This window comes from Prionailurus viverrinus, chromosome A1 (assembly GCF_022837055.1).
Source record: "Prionailurus viverrinus isolate Anna chromosome A1, UM_Priviv_1.0, whole genome shotgun sequence".
Classification (NCBI taxonomy): Eukaryota; Metazoa; Chordata; class Mammalia; order Carnivora; family Felidae; genus Prionailurus; species Prionailurus viverrinus.
This window is the reverse complement of record NC_062561.1, coordinates 108,074,682-108,096,562: the sequence shown is the minus strand read 5'-3', so window position 1 is coordinate 108,096,562 and position 21,881 is coordinate 108,074,682. Positions and strand designations below refer to the sequence as shown.

Sequence of the window (21,881 nt, the reverse complement as noted above, 5' to 3'; positions counted from 1 at the left end):
ACCAGGCCCCATGGTGAATACTTTTTCACCTCTATCATCCCCTTAGTCAGAGGTATAGAATCAGCTCTCCATAAGCAAAGGCTATTCTGTGTACACACATAATTGTATGTCTTGTTATCAAAGGGGTTCTCAGTCCCTCTTTCATCATCATCACAGGCAGAATTCTCTTAATTGAGCACAAGTCCTCTAAGTGGGTCTCTGAAATAGGCGGAAAGTAATTTTCTGCTGAATTAAGCAAGGTTGTAAACTCAAAGAGGATAGCTCCCTATAAAGGCTTATGGGATTGCAAATCAATGTAAACAATTTACTTCAAAGGCCTCTGCCTGATTCGGCATTTAATGGGGAAATGTGCTTCAATAGTACTTCTAAAGCTTAAATAAAATTGTCATATAGATTCTCCACATTTTGACATTTCTAATTATTATAATAATTCCCAGATTTTTGGGAATGCAAGCTGGTGCAGCCACTCTGGAAAACAGTATGGACGTTCCTCAAAAAACTGAAAATAGAACTACCCTACAACCCAGCAATTGTACTACTAGGCATTTATACAAGGCATACAGGTGTGCTGTTCTGAAGGGACATATGCACCCCCATGTTTATAGAAGCACTACCAATAATAGCCAGAGTATGGAAAGAGCCCAAATGTCCATCGATGGATGAATGGATAAAGAAGATGTGGTACACACACACACACACACACACACACACACACAATGGGGTATTATTTGCCAATGTAAAAGAATGAAATCTTGCCGTTTGCAACTACATGGATGGAACTGGAGGGTATTATGCTAAGTGAAATTAGTCAGAGAAAGACAAAAGTCATATGACTTCACTCATATGAAGACTTTAAGAGACAAAACAGATGAACATAAGGGAAGGGAAACAAAAATAATATAAAAACAGGGAGAGGGACAAAACAAAAGAGACTCATAAATATGGAGAACAAACTGAGGGTTACTGGAGAGGTTGTGGGAGGGGGGATGGCTAAATAGGTAAGGGGCACGAAGGAATCTACTCCTGAAATCATTGTTGCAGTATATGCTAACTAATTTGGATGTAAATTTTTAAAAAATTTTTAAAAATGAAGTCTTCAAAAAAAAAGACATAGGGTACTGAGTAACATTACTCTATTTTTCTTTTTACTAATTTACTCTAATACTGTACTAAAGAACATACATGAAATTTCCCTATTCTAAAGGATATATGCCTATTATAAAGGATAAATACCTATTCCTGCAAATGAGAAGTCCAGATGCCATTATATGGTGTTTTGTACCCTTAAATCAAATATTTTTTCTTTAAAATTATTTTCCATATTAAACTAAACAAAAATATTTGAAGTAGCCAATTTATAAAAAAAAATTTTAAATGGCATCTATATTATATGTTTAATCAAATTAAACATACAAAATTATACAAACCTGTTTAAATACTTATAGGTAGGAGGAAATCTGAGTGTGATTTTTAGAAAGTGTTACTGATCACAGAAGTTAAATTAATGACCCTCTAAATCACCTGCATGGTATCAACACCCATTCTCAAGTAACAAATAGAGGTTTGTTTTTATTTTTAATTTTTTTTTTTAACGTTTATTTATTTTTGGGACAGAGAGAGACAGAGCATGAATGGGGGAGGGGCAGAGAGAGAGGGAGACACAGAATTGGAAACAGGCTCCAGGCTCTGAGCCATCAGCCCAGAGCCCGACGCGGGGCTCGAACTCACGGACCGCAAGATCGTGACCTGGCTGAAGCCGGACGCTTAACCGACTGCGCCACCCAGGCGCCCCACAAATAGAGGTTTTGAGTAAAGGTCTGACTAACCTACAGGTTAGTTTCTGAATCTAACATTTAATAATTCTACAGAAGTTTTGCTTACCTAGAATCATACTACAATAATATTTGCTGTTTTGAGGACACATTATAAAATAATGAAAACAAACAAATAAGAATACTTCATACTACTACAAAACCCCTATTATGAAGCCTGTAAACAGTGTCTCAGAAAGAGTATAATTTTTCTCATACTTCTCAGCTAAATGTCCACAAGTGTATGCTAACTAGTGACTGAATAATAAAAGTTAATATGCTGGCATTTTGCAGTATCGTGTTTTATAACCTATGACAGTGACTCTATAGTTTAAAATCCACTATTTTCCTTAATATAGAACCAACAAACCCATGTTTAATTCAGACAGTACCTGAATACCATCTAAAGATGAGAGCATTCTTGGGCATCTCTGCCCTAAAGAACTGTAATTTTGTCTTCACATATGGACTACCGTGCTTGTGTAAATATTCTTCAAATCAATAACCTGTATTTAATATGTGTAAAAAACAGAGAAATGGGGTTCAAATGCTTTGGCACAGACCTTTTTTCCCTTGTTCTGTTTTATTACTAAAAAAAAAAGTCAGCCAGGTGCATTTCAGTTATTTTATTATTGTATCATTACTTTTGACTACACTGAGAAGAATTTTCATGGACCAAGTTTCATGAAACTTTACTCTCAAGTAGATGAGAATAACAGAGACAAATTCTCATTGTGAACATGTTTATAAAATGTCTTTTAAAAAAGATTATTCACACAATTCTAATAACATTCTTTTCTTTAAATTTTGGACTTTAGTATACAAGTTACTACTCAAAGGACAATGCAAGAAAACTCTTATTTTAATTTTTTATCCCCCTTTCCCCCTATTTCTACACCTCCTTCAACTTCTGCAACCAAACAACCATTCTATACTGTTAAGTGATTTTTTTTGTTTCATATGTGTTTTATAAAACATGTATTATTGTATTATGTATATGTATTTTTAATTTTTATGAATGCTAATTTTTATGAATGCTAATTTTTATGAATGCTTCATAGCTTACTTTGGTTTGTTTCACTCTCCTCACATGAGCACTTAGGTTTTTGTTTTGCTTTGATTTTCATTTTTTATCATAAAATTTACCTACAGTAAAATGCACAGATCTTAAGAGTACATTTTGATGAGTTTCAATCAAAGCATTAATTTGTATAACCATTACCCCCAATGAGATATAGAATAGTTCCATCACTGCACAAAATTTTCTTTTCACTCCTTTTATCAGTCCTCAACCACTATTTTGATTTCTATCAATAATATGAAGACAAAATTTGCAAATCAGAAAATAGTTAAAATTATTCCAGAACAAGTGAGGAACTGAACAAACTGAATGCTAAAATATCAAACAGTTTATAAGACTTATTCCTGAAATTCTGCAATTGAATTGTATGATATCATGACTTGTTGGAAGAATCTTTTGACAGAACGCCTATTTTTAATTGGAAAAATTTACATTCTATACTAGAGGATTAAATTGTGAAGGCCTATGATTTGCATCCAAATATGGTAAAATATTCAAAAGGATTTTAAATAGAATTTATGAGTTTGGGGTTTAGAAAGAAAGGTTTTATCAAAGAAACTTCTAAAGGAGGCTAAAAAGGCCGTACCTGGAAAACACATGGATTAAAATATTTATATATATCAATAGGGGCAGAATGAAAATTGAGAATATTTACCATTTAGAGAAAAACCTGCTTGGATGTTTCCAGGTGACTCACCAAGGAAAGAATATTTTCTCTATTTAAAAAATATGGTCTTTAGAGAAGGAGTTCATTAAAAATATAAAACGTTTCAAAATTACTAATTATAAAATTGTTTTTTTAATATTTTATTTTTTAAGTAATCTCTGTACCCAACATGGGGCTCAAACTTACAGCTCTAAGATCAAGAGTCTCATGATCTCTGACTGACACAGCTAGGTACACCAATAATAAAATTACTTTTTAAAGTATTGGAATCATCTGGCAAAATAAAAATAAAACCTGTTGAAAAAAAGGTCCTTCAGAAAAATACCTGTAATACAGTATTATAAAGTTTAAAAAGTGATTAAAATATGTGCATATGTACCAAAATTAAACATTCAAATTGTGCTATTTCAATGTTAGAAAATCAATGATTCAAAAAAATTTTTGCTTTAATGTACACAAATGCATGTTATTTTCATTTTGAGAAAATTAAAATTAAAAATAATTTGAGAAAAAATATTTTATAAATTCATACAGATAATAAAGCTAATTTCTCAGTCAACAAATATTTAAAAACTAAATTACTTCAATTATTTTAGCACCTTAGTGCCCTTGTTTAGACAATAAATTATACAGTTGTCATTATAAAAGGGAAATGTCCTTGAGACTTTTAAGTTTATTTATTTGAGAAAGAGAGAGCATGTGTGCAAGTGAGCAGGAGAAGGGGCGAGAGGGAGAGAGAATCCTAGGTAGGCTCCGTGATTAGCATGGAGTTCTGGAGCCTGACATGAGGCTGGATCTCTCTAATCATGTGATCATGACCTAAGCTGAAATCAAGAGTCAGATGTTTAACCAATGTGGCCACCCAGGCACCCCTCCTTGAGACTTTTTATATATGACATTTGCTCTCTAAGAACATAAAAGTAAAATCCACAATTATGGATTACCTTTTTTGTTTCTTCTTTGGATACTTCTTCCTCCCTGGAACGGTAGCTCTCCATGGGAGCACAGACATTCTGTCTCCTTCACTACTTTAAGGTTGAGCATTGAGAATACTGCCAAAAGTAGTACAGGATGACTAACAAATTTTCAAATATGGTCTTTCATATGGTATAGGTTCCTTTCCATCAGAATTAATAGGAATTTGTATTCCCCCTGTATCCACTTTTATGAAATTGTTTTTATTTGTGACCAGTCAGGGCAGTAAAATGAATTTTACCTTATATTTATTGTTTATAACATTTTTAAAACTATTTTTGTATTACTAATTTATGATAGAAAAAATACTTATAATACTCAAGAGTTTTAAAAGTTCAATATTAAAAGATTCTCTATTTTTAAACACAGCCAGAATTTCCCCTGGAATAACAGTGCTACAACTCTATGCCCTCAGAATTTATTGCAATGTTCAGTATAAAACACAAATGACCCCAAATGTAAGAGCATTTATGTCCAAATGAGGTCACATTAACTTAAGCGACATTCATTGTCACCACTACCATGCTTCCAAAGTACATAAAGCAGGATTTTTATCCCCACAATTAAAACATTATAAATACCTCATTATATAAACAGAACTTCTGGCCCTATCACTTTCATGTAGGTTTTATTTAATTTTGTTTTATTGTGTTTTCTTTCCAAAATGCCAATTCTTCAAGTTTTTCTCAGTCTGCCTAAATAATCAATGGTTCTGCATTAATGTATATTTACCATATCAGTCAGCAGTAGTGGAAACTTGTGAATTAATGATTTGCAAATCACAATGATTTTATGTTTTTAGTGGGTGGCAAGAAGCATGAGTAATCAAAGATCACCTAACTCTTTTCTAAGCATTGAGATTTTTTTTGAAGATACATTTCAGTCCCTCAAAGTAGTGAATCATGAGGCTGAATTCAATTAAAAAAAAAAAAAGGGTTAGAGAGGGAGGGAGCCAAAACATAAGAGACTCTTAAAAACTGAGAACAAACTGAGGGTTGATGGTGGGGGCTAGGAGGGACGGGAGGGTGGGTGATGGGTACTGAGGAAGGCACCTGTTGGGATAAGCACTGGGTGTTGTACGGAAACCAATTTAACGATAAATTTCATATTAAAAATTAAAATAAAGAAAAATAAAATAAAATAAAGATAGAAATCCCCCTGTAAGTTGATACTAGCATTTGAATCTGCTTTCTTCCTGCAAACATGACGATTCCTGAAGAGAAGGCAAAGAGATTAAGAAAATGAGTAGTGCTTTTGATAGCCTACCAGGCCAGGAAGACAAAAAATAAGAAGCATATTATTATTAGTTTCCCTAAGAGGTTTTACTGTCCAGCAGATAATAGACTGACCTGTACATTTCACTCATCTCTTAAGAATATTTAATTATTTTGTAATACAACTATGTTTTTATATAAATCATATTAACTTTTCCCTTTTGAATATCATTAAGGAGTAGTAGATTCTCACAGACTCAATTTGTCCCAATTAGCAATAATTATTAGTCGTTTCAAGTCTTACTTTGTACCAATTTAGCTAATGGAAACACCATAAACTTGGCTTCTTCAAGGCTATGCTAGTATTTCCAAAGACCTTTGACTTCTTGCAATAAGATATTTCAAACACTTTTTATTTTTAACGTTTCCCTGGCCAGAGACATGAAATCATGTAATCTTGAAATAATACTTCTAATGTACAGTGAAATAGAGTCTAAAATATAAGTAGTAGGTATGAATATTATATTTTTTCCTCAATACCCATTACTGGTATTTATATTCTGTTGGTTCTCTTTGGTGACAATGCTGAAAAATACACTTTTACTAGAGCCATTAGTTCATACTCATATTTCCTAATGAACCTCAATTAATAAAATACTTAATTTTTTTCCATTATAAAATTTTAAGTAATCTTTCTACATTATACCTTCTTGATTTTGACCATTCTCCCAAGCTTTAATTTTTCCCAATTTCCCTTACTAGAGTTTACACTGACCGTACCTACACACACACAAATAACCTATTACATTAGATTCAGCTCAGGCTCAAACTATCACTACCAAAAGCACACTAACAGAATATCTGTGAACAATTAACTGGGATGTGAACTTATTTTTACTAGTATGTCAAAACCACATTTGCTAAATTAATCATTGTTATACAAAGTTTAGCCCCACTCAAAATTATGGATACCCATTGTCAATTATCACCTCTAATTTTGATCATTTCTCCAATAACATTTTCTTCATGTCCTTAGCTTAAAGAATTTAGAGTAATTTCTTACTTCTGGTCAAATAAAATTTACTTACTTCAGAAAATATTTATTTATAAATTAATTTTATCTTGATCAAAGGGTTACAGATACTTACTAATATAATGAGAGTAAGAATGGAACTTCCTCTTCTAATAATCACAAGCAAGGTAATTCAAACCAATAGTCCCAGAGAGAATAACTAGTAACTGGACAAAATATTAAAAGTATCTGCTGAAGTCACTGGAGACCCAACAAGGCACTAAAAATTTTGAAACCTAGACCCAAAAGAAGGCAGTGAGGGGAGTCCAGCATTTGGAGCTACATTTCTCCAAATGCTACTTGCTAAATTGAGAAGAGGTTGAGAAGCTGAAAAGCTGAGGTATGATTTTGACAACCGCATGCTAGTGGAACAAAATTAGAGTCAGAACGTAAGAAGAGGCACCTCACATGTCTCCACTCTCTGTGCTGAGGTCATTTAACATGGGAATAAGCATAAATGTGGTAACATACTAGCTCTATGACTTTGACTTGCTTGAGCTACCTGTCAGAAGCAAATACATTCCTCTGAAGGAAGAACATCATCCAAAACTTAAAATTATTTCTACATTTTGTTTTCATACTACATGTGTGACTGCCATTCAAAATTAAAGTGGACTATGAGGAATAAAACAACATAAATATAAAAGAAGAGAAACAACAGACAATAAAAATGAATGCTCATGGAATACAGATAATTAAGGCACAAAGCCTATAATTAAAATAAATGTAGTTACAATGTTCAAGGAGATAAGATGAAAATAAAATAAGACTTACAGGAGAAAACTGGAAAAGAAAGTCTAAATTCTAGACATGAAAAATACAATCTCAACAGTAATAACTCTAAAAATGGATTTAATAGCATATTATAAAAATAATTATTCACTTACTGGAAATAATCAACAGAAATTTTCTAGCAATAAGTATGAAAAGATTTTTTTAAAAGAAAATTAAAAAAGTAAAGAAAAATACAGAAGAAAGAGTAAAAGACCCAGGGGATAGAAAGAAAAATTGCAATATATGTATGTGTGTAATTGGAATGGCAGAGAAAAAGGGATAGAAGATAGGTAGGAACAAGACTGGAAAAGAAATGGTGGAGAAATTTCGAAACTGAAGGAAAAAAATCAAGCCACAGCTGCAGAGCACCCAACAAGTTAAATCAAAATAAAAACATATAATTTCTACTTCTATCCAGATTCACCAAAAAATAAGAAACAAGTTAAAACTGAAACACAATATACAAAAGAATGGTTTTCAATATATAACACATCAGGAAATGAAAGACAGTAATTCCTGAAAGGAAGGAAATAAATGAGCTGAGGCCTACAACTGCCAGAATTTACATCCTGGATAAAGAATCCAGTTCATGTACAAAGAGTGGGAAGCCAATAGTGTCTTGGTTCCCTGAGGTGAGGTAACAGAGTTGTGAGTCCTACACAGCTATGACATATATAGTAGAATTCCAGAGACAAGAGGGCTACACCAACAGAAACTCTGGAAACCTACAGAGGTTTCAAGTCTTCAGTTGAGGACTCATTAGCACAGGTGTACGAGGACACTATATGAACAAAGAGAAAGCATCATGGGGAAAAAAAGGAGAGGAAACAAACAGCAATGGTCTTGCTTCAGCCAAAGTGATAAATCTCAATTACAAAAATATAGCACAAAATATGCAGCACCAAAAAAGTTAAAATTCACAATGCCTACCATTCAACGAGAAATTACTGGCAAAAAAAACAAGGAAGAAGGAAAATATGGTACATGAGAAGGAGAAAAATAAATCAAGAGAAAGTGACAGAGTAATAACAAAGATAATAAAACTAGTAGACAGGAACATTAAAACAGGTTTATAGCTGTACTTTATAACTTAAAAAAAAAACCATAGGAAATAATGACTTATTAAAAAGAGATGAGAGATATGTATTCTTTAAAAAGACCCAAATTGTACTTTTAGAGATGATAATAATAATATCAAAGATAAAACATACACACACACACACACACACAGGCTATGATTAATAGCAAATTGGACACTGCTGCCAAAAAGATTAGTGAACTTAAAAACTAAAAAAAAAAAACTGTACAAAATAAAATAGAAAAATAAAAATACATGAACAGTGTGTGAGTGAGCTGTTGGACAAGTTTGAATTGCCTAATATATATGTGCCCATAGTTCATGAAGAAAAAGTAGAAAGAGAAGGAAAAAACCATGTACTGAACAAATAATGCTTGAAAATTTCAATCTCAATTAAAACTACCAACCACACAGACCCAAAAAGCTTAAATCACCAGAAGCAAAAGAACCAAAACTACATCAAAGCACATCTAAATTAAACTGCTTAAAACTAGAGGTAAAGAAATAATCTTACAATTAACCAGAGGGAAAATACACAGTATATACACATGACAAGAAATAGAGATGACAGCATACTGCTCATTGGAAGTAAGGCAAGCCAGAAGACAAGAGAATAACATCTTAAAGGACTAAGGTGGGACGGGGGAATACTTGTCACTCTAGATTTATATTTCCAGCAAATATTTTTAAAAGATAAGAAAAAAGTGAGGTTTTTTTAATCACACAAAATCTCAAAGAATTATCACAAGAAGACTTGCAATTAAAGAAATGTTTAAAGATGTCCTTAGAGCAGAAGGAAAATGATAAACAAATGAAAATATGAATTTACACAAAGAGAAAATACCAGAAATAACTCAATGGGTACCAATAAAATATATTCTTATTATTTACATATTTTTGAAAGATTACTGACAGCTTAATGTAAAAGGAATAACAATGCACTGAGGGAATTAGAACACATGGAGAAGAAAAATATATGACAATGAAGGTACAAAAGTCAGGCGAGGAGGGATGGATATATTCAGTTTTAAGGTCCATGCATCATAAATGAGGTGGCATAACATCTATTTGATGGCTGATTGTGATATATCAATGATGGATACTATATAACCCCAAAACAACTATAAGCATAATACCAAAAAAGTTATAGCTAATAAAAAACAAAGAAGAGAAACAAAATACTAATAAAATTAATTCAAAGAAGGCAGAGAAGAACAGAAATAACAGCATGATAGTAGATTGGTAGCATGCTAGATTTTAACTTAACCATATTAATAATCACATGAAATGTAACTAACCTAATCATTCCCATCAAAAAGCAAGGACTATCAGGGAATAGGAGGCTGGGAAGATGGTTGAGTAAGAGGACCCCAACTTCACCTGGTCCCACAGATATAACTAGATAACATTCATATCAGTATAAATAGTCCAGAATACTACGTGAAAACTGACAGAACTCCACAACTAAAGGTAGAGAAGAGGACACATCAAAGACAGTAGGAAGGGCAGACATGCAGTGGTAAGCTAAAGGGACCACAGTATCCACACAAGGGAGGGACCTGTAGGCACAGATAAGTGAGAGAAACAGACTGTCACACCAAGCAGCCCACACAGGGAAGATGAATCCCCCTAACATTTGGCTAAGAAAGCAAGAGGTGCCAAATTTCATGAGTTTTTACAACCAATGGGACTTAAAGCCTGGAATTTCAAAAATAAACCAGCTTGGTTCTGGGAGGGTCCCAAGGGAGATGGGAAGTTGAGTGAGTGCCCTTAAAGAGAAAGCACAACAAACAATCTGCAGAAATATAGTGTACAACCAGCAATTTGAAAAATGCCTGCAGCACATGGGAGGGAGAATTATTTACTCATCTCACAGAGTGCCTGGAGGGTCAGAATTCACAGGAAGACTCCTCCAGTAACAAAGGAGCTGGCAGTCACCATTTCCCTCCCTTGACTCGCAGCATAAATTCAGAGCCACCTGCGGGAAGCAGCACAGCACCCACACACACTACCTAACTTGCTTACACCAAGCCCTGTCACCCATGAACTTCTGGGGATCTTCCATTTCTAGTCACATTTGCCTTGGTCCTGGTAATGCTGGTCCACTCCACCAGAGAAATGACACAAACCTTGCCAATACAATGTCTCTCCACCTGTACATTTCACCTGCCTTGGTCTGGTGCCAGCAGGGAGCCCTGTTGAACCCCACCCACGCCTTGTTAAAACTGTGCACCCCACCCAGGCACACACTGTGGATGGGCCGAAGCACCCCTGGTCCAAGTGGCAGGAGGGGAAGGTCTTATTTTATAAGCAGACTGGTGCATACCTTATTAAAACTATGTAACCAATCCCAGCCAGGGATCAAACACTGCTCACAATAAGCAAAGAGAGCCACTGCAGATGAGTGGACTGGAAGAAAAATCAGCCAGAACATAACAGCAGGGCACATAAAACTTACATAGGAAAAAACCTGAAGCACCAGGTTCTGGTGAACAGGGGACATGGCACTGCAGTGTACTACAAGAACTCTTCTTCATAAGGTTATTACTATAATGAGCAGGAGAAATAGATGAATTTCCAAACACAAAGAACCAGATGCAGAGAATTCGATGAAATGACGAGAGGAATATGTCCTCAGTGAAAAAACAGGACAAAGCCACAAAAGGAGATATAAAAGAAATGGATATAAATAATACGTCTGATAGAGAATTTAAAATAATGATCATAAATATACTCCCTGGACTTGAGAGATGAGTGGAAGACATTAGTGAGACCCTGAACAAGGAGATTAAAAAAGAACCAATCAGAGATGAAGGACACAATAAATGAAAGTAAAAATACACTAGATAGAATATATAGCAGGTTGGAAGAAGCAGAGGAATGAGTAAGTGACCTGGAGGACAGACTAATGGAAAGTAATCAAGCTGAGCAGGTAGTGCAATAGAAAAAATAGATACAAAGTAAGAACAGACTTAGGTAACTCAGTGACTCATCAAGCATATTAATATTCCCATTATAGGAATCTTAGAAGAAAAACAGAGATTAAAGTGGGCAGAAAATTTATTTGAAGAAATAATAGCCAGAAACTTCAGTAATCTGAAGAAGGAAACAGATATCCAGATCCAGGAAGCACAGGATCCGCCAACAAAATCAACCCAAGGAGCTTCACACAAAGACACATAGTAATGAAAATGGCAAAAAGCAATGATAGAGAATTTGAAAAACAACAAGATGAAAGAAGACAGTTACATACAAAAGAAACCCCAAAAGGAAACCCCTAAGTAGATTTTTCAACAGAAACTTTGCAGACTAAAAGGAAGCGACATTATAGATTCAAAGTGCTGAAAGTAAAAAAAAAAGTGCAGTCATAAATACTCTACCCAGCAAAGCTATCATTCAGAAGAAAAGGAGAGTTAAAGAGTTTCCGGGACAAACAAAAGCTAAAGGAGTTTATGACTATTAAATTAGCCCTACAGGAAATGCTGGAGGGGATTCTTTGTGTGGAAAGGAAACACTGTAAAGAAGAGTAACAAAAGTAGGAAACACAAAAGCAGTAAAAAGAAGTATATCTGTAAAAATCAGTCAAGGGACTCACAGAATAAAATATGTAAACTAGGACACCATATACCTAAAATGTTGGGGTGGGGGGGAAGGTGGTAAGAGGAGTAAAGAATGGGTTCAAACTTAAGTGACCATCCTTAACAAAGACTACTATATGGCGTTGTTATGTACAAACCTAATGGTAACTACAAATTAAAGAACCAGTAATGGATACACAAAAGATGAATCAAGAACCAAAGTATATCACTAAAGAAAGCCAGCACACCATAAGAAAAGGTCACAGAACTACAAAAACAACTACAAAACCAGTAACAAAATGGTAATAAATACCTATCAATAATTAATTTGCATGTAAATGAACCAAATGCTCCAATCAAAAGATGTAGGGTGACAGAATGGTTAAGAAAACAAGACCTATCTATATGCTGCCTATGACAGACTCATTTCAAACCTAAAGACACATGCAGAATGACAATGAAGAGATGGAGAAACACTTACCATGCAAGTGAATGTCAAAAGAAAGCCAGGGTAGCAATACTTATATTGGACAAAATAGACCTTAAAACAAAGACTGTAACAAGAGACAAAAAAAGAACAACAAATAATAATAAAGGGGATAATCCAACAAGAAGATGTAATGTGTGAATATTTATGCACCCAACACAGAAGCAAGATAGTAATACAATAATATCACAGGACTTTAATACCCCACTTGCATAAATTAACAGGTCACACAAACAGGAAATCAACATGGAAAGAGTGACTTTGAATACCACATTAGACCAGATAGATGTAACAGATATATTCAGAACATTTTATCCTAAAACACCAGAATACACATTCTTTTCTTTAAAATTTTTTTTTAAATGTTTATTTATTTTTGAGAGAGAGACAGAGAGAGACAGAGAGAGACAGAGAGACAGAGACAGACCACAAGGGGAAGAGAGAGAGGGAGACACAGAATCTGAAGCAGGCTTCAGGCTCTGAGCTGTCAGCACAGAGCCCGACACAGGGCTTGAACCCACAGACCATGAGATCATGACCTGAGCCAAAGTTGGACGCTTAAGCGACTAAGCCACTCAGGCACTGCCACATTCTTTCCAATGTTCAATGGAACCTTCCAGTGTTCAATGGAAGGTTCCAATGGAACCTTCTCCATAACAGATCATGTATAAGGTCACAAAACAAGTCTCAAAAAAGTCATAAAGATCAAAGTCATACAATACATCTTTTCAGACCACAACACTATGAAACTAGAAATCAACCACAAGAAAATTTCTGAAAAGAACACAAATACATGAAGGTTAAATAACATGCTATTTGAGACAATTGGGAGGTTCATTCAGTTAGGCATCTGACTCTTGATCTCGGCTCAGGTCTTGATCTCAGAGTTGTAAGTTCAAGCCTCATGTTGGGCTACAAGTAAAGAGCCTATTTAAAAAATAAATAAATGTCACTAAACAATGAATGGGTCAAGCAAGAAAGCAAAGAATATCAAAAATTATATGGAGAAAAATGAAAATGAAAACACAACACTACAAAATCTTTGGGATGAGGCAATTCTAAGAGGGAAGTTTATACTAATACAGCCCTATCTCAAAAAGCAAGAAAATGTCAAACAACCTAACCTTACACCTTAAGGAACTAAAAAAAGAACCAACAAACACAAAACCAGTAGAAAGAAGGAAATAATAAAGATTAGAGCAGAAATAAATGATCTACGAACTAAAAAAACAATAGAACAGATCAATGAAACCAAGAGCTGGTTCTTTGAAAAGATCAACAAAATTGATAAACCTCTAACCAGATTTATCAAAAAAAAAAATAACTGACACCACAGAAATACAAATGCTTGTAAGAAAATATTATGAAAAATTATATGCCAACAAGCTGGACAACCTAGAAGAAATTGATACATTCCTGGAACAGGAAGAAAGAAAATTTGAACAGATGGATTAACAGCAAGGAAATTCAATTAGTAATAATAAAAACTCCCAATAAACAGAAGTCCAGGACCAGACAGCTTCGTAGGTAAATTCTACCAAACATGTAAACAGGAATTAATGTCTATTCTTCTCAAATTATTCTAAAAACTAGAAGAGAAAGGAAAACTTCCAAATTCATCTTATGAGGACAGCATTACCCTGATACCAAAGTGATATAAAAACTCAAAAAAAAAAGAGAACTACAAGCCAATATCCCTGATGAATACAGACGCAAAATCCACAATATATTAGAAAACTAAATCATACAATACATGAAAAGAATCATTCACCATGATCAAATGGGATTTATTCCAGTGATACAAAGGTGGTTTAATACTTGCAAATCAATTGACATGATATGTCACATCAATAAGAGAAAAATAAAAACCATATGATCACTTTAATAAATGCAGAAATGTATTTGACACAGTACAACATCTATTCATGATAAAAACCATCAATAAAGCAGGTGTACAGGGAACATAGCTCAACATGATGAAGGCCATTTATGAAAAACTCACAGCTAATATCATACTCAATGGTGAAAAACTGAGAGCTTTTCCCCTAAAACTGGGAACACAATAAGGATGCCCATTCTTACCACTTTTCTTCAACATAGTACTGGAAATTCTAGCACTGCAATCAGATACCTAACTAAATAAATAAATGGCATCCAAGTTGTTAGGGAAGAAGTAAAACTTTCACTATATGTAGATGACATGTTACTATATAGAGAAAATCTAGACTGCACCATAAACTTCTAGAACCAATAAATAAATTCAGTAAAGTAATAAGATATAAAATCAATGTAGAGAAATCTGTTGCATTTCTATATATTAATAATGAAGCACTAGAAAGAGAAATTAAGAAATCAATCTCATTTACAACTGCACCACAAATAATAAAATAGCTAGAAATAAACTTAATCAAAGTAATGAAAGACCTATATTCTGTAAACTATGAAAACACTGATGAAAAAAAATTCAAGACAATCACAAAGAAATAGAAAAGCATTCCATGTTCATGGTTTGGAAGAATAGGTAGTGTTAAAATGTCTACACTACACAAAGCAATGTACACATTTCATGCAATCCCTATCAAAATACCAATAGTATTTTTCACAAAACTAGAACAAACAATCCTAAAATTTATATGAAACCACAAAACCAAGGAGAGTCAAAGAAATCTTGAAAAAGAAAAACAAAACTGGTGGTATCACAATTCCAGACTTCAAGTTATATTACAAAGCTGTAGTAACCAAAGCAGTATGGTAATGGCACAAAAATAGACATGCAAATCAATGGAACAGAAGTGAAAACCCAGAAATGAACCCACAATTATATGGTCAATTAATCTTCAACCAAAGAGGCAAGAATATGCAATGGGAAAAATACAGTGTCTTCAACAAATGATGCTGGGAAAACCAGACCTCTTCATGCAATAAAATGAAACTAGACCACTTTGTCACTCCATACACAAAAATAAACTCAAAATAGATTAAGGTACTAAATGTGATATCTGAAACCATAAAAAAAAACCCTAGAATAAAGCACAGCCAGTAATTTCTCTGACATTGCTGTAAGAATATCTTTCTAAGTGGGTGATGGGCACTAAGGAGGGCACCTGTTGGGATGAGCACTGGGTGTTGTATGGAAACCAATTTGACAATAAATTTCATACAAAAAAAGGGAGTATCTTTCTAGTTATATATCCAGAGGCAAAGGACACAAAAGCAAAAGTAAACTATTGGGACTATATCAAAATAAAAAGCTTGTGCACAGCAAAGGTAACAACCAACAAAACTAAGACAACCTATGTAATGGGAAAAGACATCTGCAAACAACATACCCAACATATGTAAAGAAATTATACAACTCAATGCCCAAAAAGCAAATAATCTGATTTAAAAACGGGCAGAAGACATGAACAGACATTTCTCCAAAGAAGACATCCAGATGGCCAACACACACATGATGCTTATGATGTTGATGCTCAACATAACTCATTGTCAGGGAAAGCAAATCAAAACTGTGGTGAGACACCACCTCACATCTGTCAGAAGGGCTAAAATCAAAAACACAAGACACAGTAATTGTTGATGAGGATGTGGAGAAACAGGAACCCTCATGCACTGTTGATAACAATGCAAACTGGTGTAACCACTCTGGTAAACAGTTTGGAGGTTCCTCAAAAAATTAGAAACAGAACTACCCTATGATCTAGTAATCATACTACTGGGTATTTACCCAAAGAATATGAAAACACTAATTCAAAGGGATACAAGCATCTCTGTATTTACTGCAGCATTATTTAAGATAGCCAAACTAATAAGGCAGTCCAAGTGTCAATCCAAAGTTGAATGGATAAAAAAGATGTGGTTTATATATATAAGATAATATTATTCACCCATGAAAAAGAATGAAGCCTCGTCATTTGCAACAACATGGATGGTTCTACAGAGTATAAAGCTAAGTGAAATAGGCCAGTTAGAGAAAGACACCTCCTATATGATGTCACTCAAATATGGAATTTAAGAAAAGAAACAAGTGAACAAAGAGAAAAAAGAGCGAGAGATAAGGCAAAAAACAGACTCAACTATAGACAACAAGCAGATGGGGGAATGGGTGAGATAGTTGAAAGGGATTGAGTACTCTTATCTTACTGAGCACTGAGTAAATACATGGATCTGTTTAATCTGTTTAATCACTGTATTGTATACCTGAAACTAATATAACACTGTATATTAACTACACTGGAATTATAATTTTAAAAATGGAATAAAAGATTAAAGGGAAAAAATGGGGGGGGAACAAGGATTGTCAGATTGGATGAAAAGATGACACTCAACTATATGCTGCCCAAGAAATACTCTTTAAATATAATACCACAAAGAAAATCAATGGTAAAATATATTTAATGTTGGGGCACCTGGGTGGCTCAGTTGATTAAATATGCGACTCTTAATTTCAGCTCAGGTCATGATCCCACAGTTCATGAGTTCAAGCCCTGCATCGGACTCTGTGCTTATGGCTCCTGATTGTCTGTCTCCCTCTTTCTCTCTCTCTCTGCCCTTCTCCGTGCACATGTGTGCTTTCTCTCTCTTACTCTCTCTCAAAAATAAACATTTTAAAAAAGATATTTAATGTTAAGCTAGCAGTAATCACAGATTAGAGTATACGCTCAAAGTAGATTACAGAGCAAAATATTATCTGGGTAAAAGAAGGTCATTTTGTAATGATAAAGGGGTTGCTTTATCAAGAGGAAATAATTTTAAACATTTATGCATCTGATAACAGAGCTTTAAAACACATGAAGCAGAAATTGATAAAAATGCAGGGAGAAATCAACAAATACATATTTAGATGTCAGAGATTTTAACAGTCCACTTTCAATGATTAATGGAATAGAAAATCAGGAAGGGTGAGGGGTGTGTTGGTGGCTCAGTGGGTTGGGCATGTGACTTCAGCTCAGGTCGTGATCTGACAGTCCATCAGTATGAGCCCCACATTGGGCTCTGTGCTGACAGCTCAAACCCTGGAGCCTGGTTTGGATTCATTCATTCTCTCTCTCTCTCTCTCTCTCTCTCTCTCTCTCTCTCTCTCTCCCCCTCCCCTGCTCACACTCTGTCTCTGTTTCTGTCTCTCAAAAATAAATAAACAAACAAACAAAAGAATATCAGGAAGGGTGAATACTCCCCCAACAAAATAATACAGTTTGCATTTAACTATACATGGAATATTTACCAGTTAAACTATAGCCAAGTCTCAATCAATTTTAAATAATTCAAGTCATACAAAGTATGGTCACTGACAAAAATGGATTTAATTTCAATAAAAGAAGGATATCTCTAAACATTCAGAAACTAAGAAAACTTAGTTCTCAATAATCCATGGATCAAAGAAGGTATTACAAGTGAAATGAGAAACTATCTTTAATGAAAAGAGAACAGGGAACACATCAAAATTTGTGTAATGGAACTAAAGCAGCATTTAGAGGGAAATTTATAGTATAAAATATCTATTTGTATATAAAGAGATACTAAAACTATGGCTTCAGCTTCTACCTTAATAAACAAAAACAAACCCAAAAAAGAAGTGTAAATGAAATCCAAAATAAGCATACAAAAAGGAAAGGATAAATATCAGACCAGAAATCAGTAACATAGAAAACACAATCAATAAGGAAAATAAGTGAAGACAAAAGTTGTTTGTCTTAAAGAACAACTGATATGTAATTGATAAGCTGCCATACCTAAAATGCACATTCTGACATACAATGCCACTGCTAGGAATTTTCCTATATAATACTCCTGAATTTTTACCAAAATTTATATACTCATTTTAGCATGAAACATTATAGCAAAAACTTATAAGCAACCAAAGTAACTAGATCTAGTATAATTACTGAGATGTCTAGATATATTCTGACACTTTGTTTATAATATGATTTATTTTTTCTTGTTTTCATTGACCTTCCCTAGCTGTTGGTCATACTGATAAGGTTTTCTTAACTCTTCTTTGCTACCTGGAAATTATAAATTCTATTTCTAAACTTTTGCTGATTATTTTTGAATTTTCAGTAAACTTATGTAAGCATACTTTTTCATCACTGTGGTCAAACATGAATCTCCCAACTAAAAAAGACAAGATCTTCAGCACCTTTAAATATAACATGTTACACATCTCAACCTAACTTATTAAACACTAACCTCTGGGTTACCTCTTACTTAAAACTATTAATTCCTGGTATTCCCATCTCAATAGATACCACCACTATCTACCCTGTTGCTCAAACCAAAAATCTAAGAATCAGCCCACTACGTGGGTCCAAGACACCATCACTCTTGTCCAGACTACTGTCACAAACCAGTCATTGGTCTCCCTTCTTTTACATTGCCCTTATTTAACTCATTTTCCACATGCCCTTATTTAACTCATTTTCCACATAGCTGATATACTGGTCTTGTAAAAAAGTAAAAACCAGATGATGCCACCTTCTGGGTAAAACCTTCGATGGAAACTCACTGATAAGAAATATAATCCAGCCTCTACATTGTTCCACAGGGCATTTCTTGATATGTACACTACCTGGCCTTACATCATTCATACCCTTTCTCATTATGCTCCAGTCACACTGGCCTCATTTAAATTTCTTAAAGATCACTTCCTTCACCCTTCCCATGTAAACAGGCCCCATTGCTTACTATTCCTCTCCTTGGAATGCTCTGCCTTCTAACTTTTCATATGTTTGGTCATTTTCTTCAGATTTCAACTTAAACCTCACATCGCCACAGACTCTTTTGATCACCCCACATAAAGTGATTTCCGTTGCTCTTCAGCGTCTCACCTGAATTTTAATCTTTTCCAGACTTTATCATAATATGTAAATTTGTTTGCTTATTTACCATTTGTATCCTCTAAATTTTAACTTTTTTTTTTATTGGTGTGTGTGTGTGTGTGTGTGTGTGTGTGTGTGTGTGTGTGTGTGTTTAATTGAAGGTCCCTTACTGTCCTGCCTCCATCAGTGGCGAAGACCAGGGGCAAAAGGGAAGGGAACCAGTGGCGCAAGGAGGGGTCATCTCCACAACATTCCTTTTATACACAGGACTAAACAGACAAACACAGTCACTATTGCCGTTAAAAGTTGGCAGCATGGGAAAAGGGGGGTACAGGTGGGGAACTGGGGTATCGTTAAAAAAATACAGCCCCCCCAAACTGGGGTGCCTGGGGGGGGGAACTTGGTCTGCTTCAACCCAAGAGGAATGAGAAGATTAAAAGCAGTTTGGGAAGTCCAGAACTGTCAGGGATGGAGGTAGGAGGAAGGTCCAGGGGGTGAGGAGGCTGTTTGGCAACTGGGGTGAAGGGATTGTCCTTCCCCTGCTGGGATCCCCCCAGCCCCTTGGGTCTGGCAGGAAGGGGGCAGCCTGCAACCCCCACGGGCAGGTCTGGGGCTGCCAGATGCTCCAGGCAGGGGGCTGGAGGGGGCTCACAAAGGCTTGCCCTCCAGGGAGATGATGGCGCTGCCCCCAGTTTCTCGTCCAGGGTGCAGCGGTCCTTGACCTCCTCATAGCAGTTTGCTTGTAATTCATGCTTGATCCCCGTCAGCTTCTTCTTGATGGCGTCCTTGGATCTGGCATAAATCATTTTGCTCTTAAGGGGTGCACATTCAGGTGTCCAGAAGATAAACACCAGGTCCTCCTTCTGCTCTCCTTGGTCTCGTAGGTGGCATCATAGAGGGCATAGTGGCAGTCCTTGTCTGGCAGCATCCTGACAAAGGTGGCGTAGGGGTCGTCTACAGTCTGGTCCACATCACCCACCAGGATCTACTTGCTCTCCTCCAGGATGATGTTTTCTTGTCCTCGCTCAGGCAGAAGGGTACCGCCTTCTTGCGCTTCTTTACCTCCTCTGGTGTTGAGGACTTACGAACCTTCATGTCATTGAACACTTTGATGACACCATCAGAGACCGCCACACCAGAAGCCCGCCAGCCAGGGAGGGTGAGGGACGTTGAGCAGAGGCAGTAACAGCCCTTGGGTGGGGTGCGCGCGCCAAGACCGCTGGCGCACTTTTCCTTCCCCGCCCCTGTGGCCGAGTTCCGATGCTGCATGCTCCCATTGAAGGAGCGCCCCCGTGAACCGCCCCCGGGGAACCGACATGCCTCGGTGCCCCCACCCCCCTTCCCCACTGCTGCGCCTAAATTTTAACTCTTTGATGACAAGCACCTTGTTTGGTTTGTTCATGTCTGAGTATCTCATGCCAAGATCAGTGCTTGTCGTATCATATGGACTCAAAAATGTTTTAGCAGAATCAAACGATTTAAAAAGAGACATTTATAATAACTGACATAGGTATGTTACTTGAATTGCTTAAATAACTGTGAAACTAATTTACCCACCAGGCTTCTTTATAATGAAAGGGATGAATATTGACTCTGTATAAGTGGAACTTTTTTTGAGATAAATAGATGGAGAGTAGGCATTCAAGATGGGGCCTCTAAGATAGCTAACGCAATGGATGACTTATACTGGGAAGAACACCAAATGCATCTGCCTTTTCTTACTATTTTCTCTATTTTCATTTTGGTATTACCTTAGGCTGTGACTTGTTTTCTTCTATCCCATATGCCCAGTGAGGTGAATGCCCACTTTGCTTAGTTTACTGTATCACCTGGGCTTGAGATTACCAAAACCAGACAAAGACAGTGGAAGAAAAGAAAGCTACAGGTGAATATCCCAGATGAATAAAGACACAAAAACTCACAATAAAATTAAGCAAAATGAACTCAACAACGTATTAAAAGGATCATACACCATGGACAAGTGAGATTTATCTGGGATGCAAAATCCACAAATCAATAATGTGGTATATCACATTAATGAAATGAAATCTAAAAATCACATGTTCACCTCAATAGATGCAGAAAAAGCAGTTGACAAAATACAACTTCCTTTCATAATAAAAAGTGTCAACAAATTGGGTAGAGATGGAACATAACTCAACATAATAAAAGTCCTATACCACAAACCCACAGCTAACATCATAGTCAACAGTGAAACACTGAAAGTTTTCCTCTAAGACTAGGAATACCACACCACTCTCATTCACCAAAGTACTAGAAGTCCTAGTTAACAGCAATTAAGGCAAGGCAAAGGAATAAATTATAT

At 35.5% G+C, this 21,881-nt stretch overlaps 1 pseudogene; it reads right to left on the bottom strand.

The window, feature by feature from the left end:
• Positions 1-18,080: 18,080 nt before the first annotated feature.
• LOC125168332 (cofilin-1-like) lies at positions 18,081-20,714 on the bottom strand (annotated as a pseudogene).
• Positions 20,715-21,881: the final 1,167 nt, after the last annotated feature.